General features: G+C 40.0%; 1 non-coding gene across 1 annotated transcript; it reads right to left on the bottom strand.

Moving 5' to 3' along the window:
* Nucleotides 1-220: 220 nt before the first annotated feature.
* Trnal-caa (transfer RNA leucine (anticodon CAA)) lies at nucleotides 221-297 on the bottom strand. The gene has a single exon. It is a non-coding gene; the product is annotated as a tRNA-Leu (tRNA).
* Nucleotides 298-12930: the final 12633 nt, after the last annotated feature.

The raw sequence follows: 12930 nt of genomic DNA on the forward strand, positions 1-12930 counted from the left end.
AACTCCTGCCTAGTACTTTATCTAGCAGCTGTCAAAGGATTTGCTGTGGCAGTCGTCTAACACGCTATCAGACAAGCGGTCCAAGACCGATGGACAATTCTCTCTTCGAGTTGAATATCATGACACCAGCTACCTTGAGACTAACTCAGTAGTGGTTTACGTAATTATAAATATTACGTGAAACACCTACGAAACCTGAAACTTCCTGGTAGATTAAAACTGCGTGCCGGACCGAGACTCGAACTCGGGACCTTTGCCTTTTGTGGGCAAGTGCTCTACCAACTGAGCTACCCAAGCACGACTCACGTCCCCTCCTCACAGCTTTACCTCTGTCAGTACCTCGTCTCCTACCTTCAAAACTTAACAGAAGCTCTCCTGCCAGTTCGAGTCTCGGTACGGCACACAGTTTTAATCTACCAGGAAGTTTCATATCAGCGCACACTCCGCTGCAGAGTGAAAATCTCATTCTGGATCTACGAAACCTGTTAAAATCTGTGAAGATACCTTAGAACTGATTTGGAATCAGCTTTTAAAAATAGAATTTGTATTGGCGTAACAGCCAATGATAAAGGACACAAAGAATTCACAAAATTTCTTGTGTAAGTCTTCCTGTTTTCACCGATAGAGTATGGGAGCTGAACCACCTGTGAAAATAAATGATTCACATGTCTGTGAAACATACCATTAGCGCTGTATCATGTCTGATCACACCACTGAATGCGATTTAGTCAATGTCAGAGGTCAAATAAAAAAAAAAGAAAAAAACAGAAAAACATTCCACATCCGTGGTTCCAGTTGTATATTAAAAGAAGTTGAGAAACTTTGCATTAAACAGAATAGAAACAAAGGTTTTAATGAAGGAATAGACATAAGATTACCAAAGTGTTTGCAAAGAAATACACTGTGATAAATATTCGGTCAAAGAACGTTGATTACTGTTTCGTGTGATCAATTTTAGGAGGTTTGTACCTAGCAAACAGTAAGATCGCGGTTTTGTTATTGTCCATATTCACATTCAATAAAAGTCATGAATGTCTTATTTCCTTCTAACCGAAAAGTTTGGAAATATTTGACGAAAGCAATGTAAATTTATTTCATAACGCTTACTGTATATAGTGCTCGGAGTTCAAGTGGATCTTCGTATGAGGGACAGAGTGATACAAAGAAAAATAACTTCAAGTGCTACCATTGTACGAGCGCGTGCTGAAAAGTAACGCCTCCGAAATTCTTATGTGAAAACTCTTAAGGCTTTTTAAATAAAACAAACTTTATTGTCTGTCTATTTATTCTTCATGTCTACATATTTATTTATCAATATAGTCACCCTGGCGACGAACACATTTCTCGCAACGTGGGACCAGCTAATTGATAACTCACTGTACAATGTGTGGTTTGCTGACAGAGTCACAAACTCATCTCCGCTTCCTCTGCGTCATCATTATAAAAGTGAAGCCATTGTACTTGTCCTTTAAGTTTCGAAAATAAATTGAAGTCGCATGAGACCAAGTCGGAGCTGTACGGAGGATGATCGACGACAGGCGTCGGAATGTTGTAGATCTCACAGCACTAGTGTGGGTCTGGCCTTGTCATAGTGAAGGAAAGGTTTCTCCTTGCGTGTGCTTTCAGTTTTCTAAGGATCTCAAAGGACCTTCCAGAGCTTATGGTGGTGCCTTACGCATTAATTCCAGATGCGCCACCCCTTCAACACTCAACGACACAGTGAACGTGACCTTGCCTGCTGATGGCATCGCCATGAAGTTTTTTGGCGTCGATCATCCTTTATGGCGAACTCCATTGATGCTCTCTTGCTTTCGAGATCAAAATGATAATCCCAGCATTCACCCCTTGTCCCAGTGCTGGTAAGGAACCCATCACCCTCAGGCTCAGAAATTGCTGACAGATATCCACTCTCCCCTGTTCCATATTAGGGCGACCATTCGAAGCAACCACTTTCTCTGTACCTCAGTTCTTCAGTGATGACCTGTACAGGCTCTCGTTTTATGCAACACTTGCCTGGGAACTGTGTCTGTATTTGCGAGGATTTTCTCTGATGACTTCATGGACCGGTTTCCGATAAGTCTTGTCGGTTGCCATACGCAGTCGTCTACTCTGGGCTCTGTCACACACTTTGAAGTTAGCACCACCATTTCCTTTATTACGAACACGAAAAATTAGGAGCTGTGTGAATGAGTACAAGAAAGACGTTTGTTATCCATAAAAAATGGTTTCTGCTTTTTGAGACAATCAAAAGCTTTCCGACTGATGAAACAGCTATTGTATTACCAAAAAGTGTGCAAAGTCCAGAGTTTATTTGAATTCAATGCATTTGGAGATCACACCGACTTACGTTTGAAGTCTTGCTTTTGGCTGACGTGTTTGAAAATCTCCGCACACTGTGTTTCAAAACAAACAGATTGGACCCAACCTATTATGTGACCTGTTCTAGATACAGAGCAGTTATAACTTGTTGAGCACGGCGTCAGACATCGTACTGTTCACAGTTCGCGTAGGCATTAGTTCCAAACAATTCGTTCAAAGCTGAAAGATGAACGTTAACCGTCTGTACAGATGAGTCATAAGCAATACCTGCGAATCTCTGATTTTCCATGAACATCTGTTGACAGTTTTGACAGTGAGCATAAAAGATCATTCAGACAGGTGGCACATTTTAGAAGTAGATCTAGATTATACAGAAAATTTACGTAAACTTCACTCCAATCTGCCATTACGTTGAGAGAAAATTGTACCACTATCACCAAGCCACGAGTTTGAAAGAAGCTGATTTGCACAAAAACGGCAAGAAAAATTGTGTGATTCACTACAGATATTTAAAGCAGTGTCTGAAGAATACTCTTATTCAGAGTAAAAGTTTACTTCACATTGTGATTCTGTCAGGTTCCCTGACAGAAGCCGTATATCTATACCAATACTGAGAAATATTTGAATTGAGAGTAGACTTCAAACTCATATAAGTCTTATTGACGGAACTCTGCAAAATAAGCGAAAAAGCCGGACGATGTGGCCGAGCGGTTCTAGGCACTTCAGTCTGGAACCGCGCGACCGCTACGGTCGCAGGTTCGAATCCTGCCTCGGGCATGAATGTGTGTGATGTCCTTAGGTTAGTTAGGTTTAAGTAGTTCTAAGTTCTAGGGGACTGATGACCTCAGCAGTTAAGTCCCATAGTGCTCAGAGCCATTTGAAACATTTTTTTAAGATAAAAATTAGTGATGTGTAATTAGAAACAACTTCGGTACACAGATACTGTTGGTCTGATTGCAAGACCGAATGTCAAGTGCAAAGCCGCATTTGATGAAAATATTTTTATGGGTGAGTTAAGCAGACCAAACATTGTGTTCCTAAGCATACAGTTGTGGGAAGGGTCATTTAAAATTTTTCTAAGCCACTGTTTTTTTTTTTCAGTTTGACTGTGTGTTAAAGAAATCTGAGCCAGATAACGTTGAAACGTGTTACACAGGCACGGGTAAACTAATATGTCACGTAACGACCTCAAATAATTATCTTATTTAAAATAATCTGCATAGATATTTTGATGCTCTGGCGTACCTGATAACATTTTTAACATCCCATGTGTGAATAAAAAGAACTGGAGTTTAATGGATATGACTTATCACGGATCACAAGATTCACAGAACTGACTGCAAAAATACATATTCTCTAAACTGAGGTACAATGCAAAGTCTACGAAACTATCCTCAGTAACGAACTAAAGATTGATGATTACCAGCAATGTGTGCGATATGGTACTGAAAAGTCGACTGTGGAATATATAATTTGATCTTAGATGCACAGAGCTTTAACTATAATGCAAATGGAATTAGCACATTCATACTACATCACGAACTGAGCACTGTTCGAGGATGTCGTTATGAGCATTGTTCCTTGGGGGTCCTTGTGAGGACGACAATTTATTCAGCAATATCCTCCTGTAGTGTAGAAACCAATTTGGGCGTTACAATACCTTTCTTACTCCATTAAACCACTTTTGACAAGCTGTGCTTCCATACATGTTAAACAGCTTACTGCCTCCTCACCTAGCCTCACGCGCCTGAAAGAAAACTGTTACATACCTCTTCACTCAAGAAAAATGTTACTCAGAATCAAACCAAGTTCTTCCACACTGAAGGTGGATTTTATTGTGTATATGTGAAAATGTAGCTGATGTAGGTACCATAACCCGAGGGTTACCATCATGTGAAACATTATAATGATATAATTTATTGTTTATGTGTGAAAAAATTTTAAAATGTGAAATTTAATCTTATTATGTATAAGTGAAAACTTGTAGAAGTATTAAAGTGAGATATGTAAAGATATTGAGTCTGAAAACTAAGTGTAATTTAAACTATGAATATCCTGTGTCATACTGAGAACGTACTGAAGTGTGTTGATCAGGATTTGCTAAGAATGTGCGCGGTTTACCAAGGGTGCAACCTATTTTCTTTCGAATGTAATCCTTCCCATAATAAATTTGGTATGTAGAGTACTTTCCTTCTGTTTTTTCCCTCCCATTCCCTCTCTGAAATAATATCTCGTTTCTTCTTCATGCAAGCGGTGATTACAGAGAAGAGATATAGAGAGATGTGGAATCTGACCTGACGTAACATAGCCCAACAATTGATGGGAGAGTAAGGGGACAGAGAGAGGAAGGGAGTGGGATAAGATCATGCATATGGGTAGCAGCCCTGCCTTTGGATGGAGGCAACCGATACCTTTAGGCAATTTTGTTTCAATACTGGTAAAACATCCTGCTCCATCTCGAACCCCAATTGCGCTCCTGCTGTATTGACATATAAAATGGAGAATTGAGAGTGGAAACGGATGTTTCTTCTCTATATGAGATTTTGTTACAGCAATACTGTGTCACTAATGGTACATTCTATGAAACAGCCATCCATTGCAACCTATAATAGTGCAGATTTTTTGGTGATTACCTTTTCTATGGCATTGATTTAGTTCTTCACACTTTCCGATATTAAATAATTTTCTTCTGCGTACGAGTTTCAAACAAAATTATTAATAATGAGTGATAGGCCTCTTTACTGTTCCTTCCAGATCGAAATATAGTTCCGAAGTAAACTTCTTCTTACTGTTTGTTATTCATAGAATCTTCCAACAGGCTGACCTCAAGCAAAAATGCGCCTAGTCAACTTCTCTGAATTATTAATATCTTTAGGCTACGCAGAAATACTGCAAAAGCTATTTTTATATGGATTCTTGCTTATAGATATTTCGCGATAAGAACAGCGTAATGAACATTTGTAAGTTAACACTTAACCTCTTTACAGCTTAAGAGCTCACTTGTTACTTATTTCATACATGTGGCTTTACTACACTAAAATTTGTTCAGTTTTTATCATGGATATTGACGTGAATACTTCCTCTAACGCACGTTGATAGCGATTTTTGGCAGTCCAATATTAATAATTAGCATTAAAATTTTCAGTTGCATTACTATTACACAGTTGGAGGTGATATTTAACGTGTGTTCGTATTTCACTCTCCATGTGTAATATTTTCTACAGTGCTCTTCACTAGAAACTATATCCATTTACACTGAAGAGGACCGTGTAAGCCAACAGCCTGTTAATGGATAAATGAATACTATAGAACAATTTTGTGATTGTAATGTATAATTATGAAGTGGTTCTGCAAATGTTGATGGAAGAATCAGTCAGCACAAAACGTTTATGATGGTTGTTGAACGATGTTCTAACCATCACACAAGGTGATATGTTATTTCAGTCTCTTCACGTGCTAGTATTACACACATTAATAAGTGTTGTACTTCAGGTCTCCCATGATTAATACAGTTTATAGTATAATTCATGAGAGGCATCTAAGAGTTTGGTACATTGTTAGAAGAATTTTCAACTCTGTTCATTGTTTTACAATGTGCATAAGACAATGATTAATTTTTCCCATAGTAAAATTTTAACCATTAAAATGATAGATTAGTTATCACATGTTTGTTTTCTAAGAGTAATCTTTTAACTGGTCTGTTGATGGAACACATGTCTTGCGACTAGATGTATGAGAAGTTCTGGTGCCATCATAATATGGATTAGATACTACACATTTTTTCGCCTCCATACAATGATTATGGAAAAACCCAATGTTGTGTGTTATGCTACTTAACATAGAATATGATTTTATGAACTCGTGTATTTTCCCTCTGGTGAAGACACTGGCAGAAGAGAGATACCTGTGGTGGACTGCATCAAACCAGTCAGAAACTGATGACTCCTCAACAAAAAATTGATAGAAGTATTATCGATGTACTTTTTGCAATTTACTAATGAATATAAAACATTTATGACGAATGTTTGTTGATTCGTTAACTTCAGAGAAGTTGGGATCCTCATACTTCTTCTTTGTGTGCTAATATGGCACAAGGTAGTAAATGTTGGGGATTCAGTAGCCACTCTATAAGGATATGGTACGTCTGGGAGAGTTGGATCACTTTTTGTCTTCAGAAAGATATTTGTGTGTCTTTCACTTCTTTTACTTCTGGCAGCATGTTCCTATACAGTGTAATATATACTTAAGTACAATGTTTTACTGAACCACTATCACTTCAGACACAAGAGATATGATTAAATGGAAAAAAAATGTGGGTGGTCCATTTCACCCATAGAAGTATGATTGAGATGGACTATTGTACTGGGAAGTATGGACCATATAAAAATTGTAGACACAATGAAAATACTCAACTAAAATTTTATGTTTTAGTTTGGACTATATTGTCATGAATACTGAATTATACTATTAAATATTTTATTCTGAAACCATTTTATAGGTTTATTATAACTCTTCACTATATGTTAGCTTTCCTTATGAGTTGTCGGGTTTGTTCAACCCATTAGCCTGTCTTTATCTCACTACAGTAGTTACATTTGTTATCTGATGTTGACCATTATGAACAACCAACACACTGAATCCTTTCATAACTTTTATTAGTTTCATATCAGATTCTACCACAAGCAGCACATGCATCCTCGTTTCATTCATCAATTATTTTCTTACTCTGCTTCAATGTCTGCATGTACGCATCTGATGAAGACAGTGAGCTATTTGCCATACTTCCCTCACTGAGCTTTTTCAGTCTCTTTTCCTGTTCTGTATTATTTCCCTTTGATGTTCTTTCTGTGCATTTTTTCTCTTGAATTTCTTTTCTTATTCGTCTTTTCTTTACAGTTTCAATATTTGCAGCATAGTTTAGCCATTTGGAAACAGTTGCTGCCTTCCACTTATAATTCATGGTTTTACCAATAAATGGAAGAGGTGATATTGCTTCCTAAAGCTTTGTTCATGTTAGATTAAAAGTAGTCAGTTTTGAGGTGTTTATTGCGAAAGTTTTAGGTTTAATAGGACCGGAATCCGAAGTACTGTCAGTGAAGGAATTTGATTGGTGGAGACAGCTTTACTCTTTTGAAATGCTTGGGATAAATAGGTCTTTTGACAAGCTTTGATCTGATTGGTTGGCCTGAGTACGAGATTCTGTTGTATCATTTGTTGGCACAGGCATTTGTTCCGACAAATTAGTGAATTGTGAGATAGTCTGAGAATATGGCAAATGCCTTGAAGCTAACTTAAATTGTACTCCATCTCTCTCATATTAAAACAAGTGATCCGCCTCTTCCAATTGTGTGGGAGAGATGGACCACGCTGACGTCTGTCTGTAGGCAGCGACGTCTGTGGCCATTTTAGGTTATTTTCATGCCCATACTTTTGTTAAGCTCACAAGAAGAAAACTGCATCAATATTGTACAAAATACTAAAATTATGTAATTACAAGATAAAACGTTACGGCTTACCACAACCAGAACAGAAAATGTGATTTTGCTCCAGAGCTAACACGAAAGTGACAGCAACACTTCTCCACCACGTTTGTTCACAAAAGAACTTTATTGCAAGTAGCGAGAGCTGCTCTCTAGTTGCTCATTAGTGAAATGTACCACTGGTCCGTCTCACCCGGTGGTGAAACTCTCCCAGACTTACCATACCTAAAACGAGAATAACGGAAAGCAAATCTGTAGAAGCACGCAAGACAATAAGAAAGGTTTATCCAACAAATACCTGAATTAGGAAACTTCTGGAGGAACGAGAAGCAGTTGCGTAAATATGAAGTGGCCATATGTGAAGCCAGTACTGAGCAAAGAAAGGAGAGTTGAAAGTCTGTAAGGAAAGTGTAGAAGGTCTGTATAAAGGAAATGAATCTGACGGCTAAAGTGTGGAAAGAGAAGAGGAAGTTGGTGAATATCAGATGAGAAATGTAATGCAAGAAGAATGTCACAGGGCACTGAAAGACACAAGAGGAAGCAAGGCGGTTAGAGTAGACGACACTGACTCAGAATTTTTGGGGTTCATGGGAGAGGTAGCCATGACAAAACTATTTGGTGTGGTGTGCGAGACATAAGACATAGGCGAAATACCCTCTGACACCAAGAAGAAAGTAGTAACTGCCTAAGAGAGGAGGTAGACACTTGTGAATATCACGGAACGATCACTTTAATGAGTCCCGATTCCCGAACACGGATAAGAATTATATATTGAGGAATCTAAGGACTGATCAAAGAATAGGAGAATGTTAGTTGCGGTTGCAGGGAAATGTAGCTACGCGCGGTACATTACGATTTATCTTAGCAGATATGCTGAAGAAAGGCAAACCTACGACTATAAGAGTTGTACCTTTAGAAAAAAAAGCATTTATCACCTTTTCTGGAAGTTATTCTTTGATATTACGGAGGTATCAGGGGTAAAAAGCAGGGAGACAAAGGTTTTTACAACTTGTACTTAAACGACTTTATAGTTAAGAGAGTCAATACAAGTGAATAAGAACCAGTAGTTACAAAGGGTGTGACATGTTATTAAATCAGCGAATAAGCATGAAACAAATAAAAGCGGTAAAACATTTGGAAAGGGAATTACAGTCTGGAAGAGACTTTCCCTATGATATTACAATTCAGTCAAAAACGGAAAAGGACTGGGAAGAGTAGCTGAACGAAATGGATAGGGTGTTGAAAAGCAGGTATAACATGAATATCTATAGAAGTCAAAAAAGGTGAAAAAATGTAATCGCATTTCTGAGAAAACAGTAAGAGCAACTGAAACACTGAAGGTGGTATGTGTGTCCTGCTATTTAGTTGTCAAAATAACGTAAGAGGCCCGAAGTACAGAGAAAGTTTCCGAAACTTTGAGCAGTGCTTCATTAAGTGAGAGTATGTGACACTGTCGATGGGGATCGGAGAGTTGGAAGGGCTCGCTATGCTCGGTGGCACTACGTAAAATATGCACACTGGCAATGGCAGGAAAATTGTTACTGAAAAACAGAAATCTGATGACATCGAAGTTAAGTTTAAATGCTAGGAAGTGTCTTCTGAAGCTATCTGTCTGAAGTCTGTCCGTGTAGCAATAATAGTTTTCTAAATTGTGTGAGATCGCTCTAGTGCAGAAATTTATTGCCATTTACAGTGCCTGACGGACAACGTTGGTACACGTTCCCAAGTGGAGATTTCACTTACAGGATAACTTTTTTTTTGCCGGGAGAGGCAGGGATTAAATGAAACCGAATTAAATTCTCGCATTTCTGAGAAAACAGTAAGAGCAACTGAAACACTGAAGGTGGTATGTGTGTCCTGCTATTTAGTTGTCAAAATAACGTAAGAGGCCCGAAGTACAGAGAAAGTTTCCGAAACTTTGAGCAGTGCTTCATTAAGTGAAAGTATGTGACACTGTCGATGGGGACAATAATAAGTAATTGGTTTTGTTGTAGTCCTGCCTACGATTTGTAAAATACCGCAATCATAAGCGCACGCCACACTGTGATCGACCTACACTCTTTGTGACTGAAGCCCTTTTTGTATTTTCCCGAGACCCTCTAACCTAAAAAACCGCCAGCCCACGCCACACAGCCCCTGCTACCTGTGTTGGAGCCTCCTGCTTGTAATGGATTCCTGACCTATGCTACGTAACTCAAAACCCAACCACCCTATGGCGCAAGTCGAGGAACATGCAGCCTACACGGTCGCAGAACCGTCTGAGCCTCTGACTCATACCCCCTACTCAGCTCTGCACCAGGGGTCCGCAGTCGGTCCTGTCGACTGTGCTGCAAGTGGTCAGCTCTGCTTTCATCTCGCAAGCAAGACTGGCAGTCTTTACCACTTACGTTAACCACCCGAAACCAGAAATAATCTCCTTGATGCAATAATTTACCAACAGCCGTATGATTTGTAGAAGTTTATTGTATTATACGAACTTCTATGTGCTACCAGTTTCGGTATTACATTGACGCCATCTTCAGGCCCCAATCGTCATAGTCGTAAAATCGCTATACATGGAAGGACCCATATAACTGGATGCGTGAATCAATCGTATTGCAACAACTCTTGGCCAGGCGACACACTGTGTAGTCTTCATGGCATCCGGAAGCACCCGTTCCACGTCTGGAATGATTCCACCCAGTAGGCACATGGAGTGCACATTGGCTCTCATCCCCTTCTTGCAGTCATGGCTTTAAGGCCCCCGTCAACCCTAATGCGTTGCGTCCCCACAGCCAGCCCACAACAGTGTAGCCCATCCACTGCAGCTTCAAGCTGCGTAACCGACGCCATCTAAGTTTGGAGCTGAGAGCGAAGTATCACCAATTTGGTTCGCGCTGGCCGCGGTGGCCAAGTGATTCTAGGCGCTTCAGGCCTGAACCGCGCGACCGCTACGGTCGCAGGTTCGAATCGGGCTTGGATGTGTGTGATGTCCTCAGGTTAGTTAGGTTTAAACAGTTCTGCGTTCTTGGGGACTGATGACCTCAGATGTTACTGCTTACTGTTTTAAGAGAAGAAGGATTGTTCTTCACTTTTTATTTGCTATGCCCTTGCGCTTTGTCTCCACCTTCTCTTGCACCGTAAGCAAGTAACTTCCACTCTGTTTACACTTCGCCTACGTGGAATGTATTGTAATATTTGACTCGTTTGTGGGTACATCTTGTGTGTGTGGTATCTGCCCTTTTGGACATATCCGAAAGAACAGACACCATTTTGATCCAGCAGCCATTGTGAATTAAACCTCGAAGGAATGAAGGACGTTGGCTACAAGCGGGCATTGACTGTAATCAATGGTAAAAGTTGAAAATTTGAGCTGAAACGGGGTTCCAATTCGGATCGCCGGCTTACTGGACAGATGGTCCTACCACATATTTTTTTGTATTTTTATATTGTTTCTTTATTTATTTTAATCGGATGCTACTACCTCTACCAGAAGCTTCCGAATCGTCTTCGCGCAAATTAATGGAGGGGAACGCCCTCTAAACCATTTCCTCGGAGGATCAATCATGTGCTGTGAATGGTCTTCAAGTGTGCCTTCTAGTACTCGGAACGCCCCAATGAACGGGAGGATCCTCGAATAATAAGCCTAAATAATTCTATAGCCGTGTCCGGTACAAAGCATGGCTGCAGAATGTCTCACTAGTCGCTGTCAGGTGGAACCAAAATTCGAGAGAGCTTTCTGGCGCAACTTGCAAAACGTAGCATCGTTCCCTTCAGCAAGTTGACAGCGTTCGTTCTGGCGGTGGAAAAGTAAACAGTATCTATGCGTAGGAGTTCGTACGGCGTGACAGACACTGTCTGTCGTCGCGCCAGGAGCGCCAGCGTACGTTGTATGTGATCCTAGCAGCAGTACGTTTCAGCAAATGTTAAACGGTGCACATCTGAATCGAGGACTGCGTAGTGCAGGCACAAAGGTTTGTCCTTAAGATGGATGGAATGGAGGCGTGTGGCTAGTTTGTCACTGACCACCACATAACACAAGGAACGAGAGTAAGTAGGCAGGTTTGGGATGTGGACATCCCGCCATACCATGGTCCAACGACTGTCAGGTGGTGCTGTTCGACGTTGTTGTGGGGTTATCGTGCTTGTTCGATGCAGAAATAGTCTCTCGCGTGTGAAGTAACGGGCGAGTTGTGGCGCCCTGGAAATATTATATATTCGGAGTTGGGGCGGCCGCAGAGGACGCTCGTCAAAGCCGCAGCCCGACAGCAACCACGTGGTGCCGAATGTTACATGAGCATGAGGAGAGCCCTAGCGTGTGGTCCATCAGACAAGTGGCTGGGAATTCCTTGATGACGCTGTACTCCTGGAGAGCCAAAGATGGCGGACTTTGCGAAATCTCAATGGCAGACATTTCACAGTTCATATAGAAATTAATAGTAGCCAGATGAATAATGATACCTCAAAAGGAAACATGTACATCACCATTATTTGCACGACTATTAAGATGGTATAATCAGAATTTCAATATATGTATTAGTTTAAAGTTTAGTATCTGAATGTAAATTACACAAGTAACATCCAGCAACGAATTTCCAAAATCTAAACGAGTCATCCGATTTTCTCAATCGACATGTCTTTAGAAAGCTGTTAGTGCAAACCTATATTGGTATAAATTACAGGCAGTTAACTTGAATAGTATATGAGTTATTGGAGGTCAAAGTGGCCGATTACTATCGATCGTGTCAGGCCATAAGTACTCCACAGTTACACGAGAAAACGGTAGCAGCATTCTTATAAATATATTTATCCCTCTATGTCTTTGTTTACATCCGATATATACTATTCATGAAGAAATTGGTTAAATATTTACTGTGTTTCAGAAAGCAAAGAGACATTGGGCTACTGGCCTACCTTTTGTTGCTATTCCTTTGATATATGTTTATTGAATTTGTTTATGTATTTAATAATGTGTTTTAAAGCGTGTTTATGGTCCAGCCATAGGAATATTTATTTAATTTCAAGTTACTTAAATGTAAATACAGTATTTCGTATTTGTTTCAATATGTTTGTGAGTGCACGTTGGTTTGGAGACACGGAGGGAGCGCTGTAGCCAATCACAGCGCTTGTTACTATGGGAGGCGGCTACCGA

Source organism: Schistocerca nitens, chromosome 1 (genome assembly GCF_023898315.1).
Source record: "Schistocerca nitens isolate TAMUIC-IGC-003100 chromosome 1, iqSchNite1.1, whole genome shotgun sequence".
Lineage (NCBI taxonomy): Eukaryota > Metazoa > Arthropoda > Insecta > Orthoptera > Acrididae > Schistocerca > Schistocerca nitens.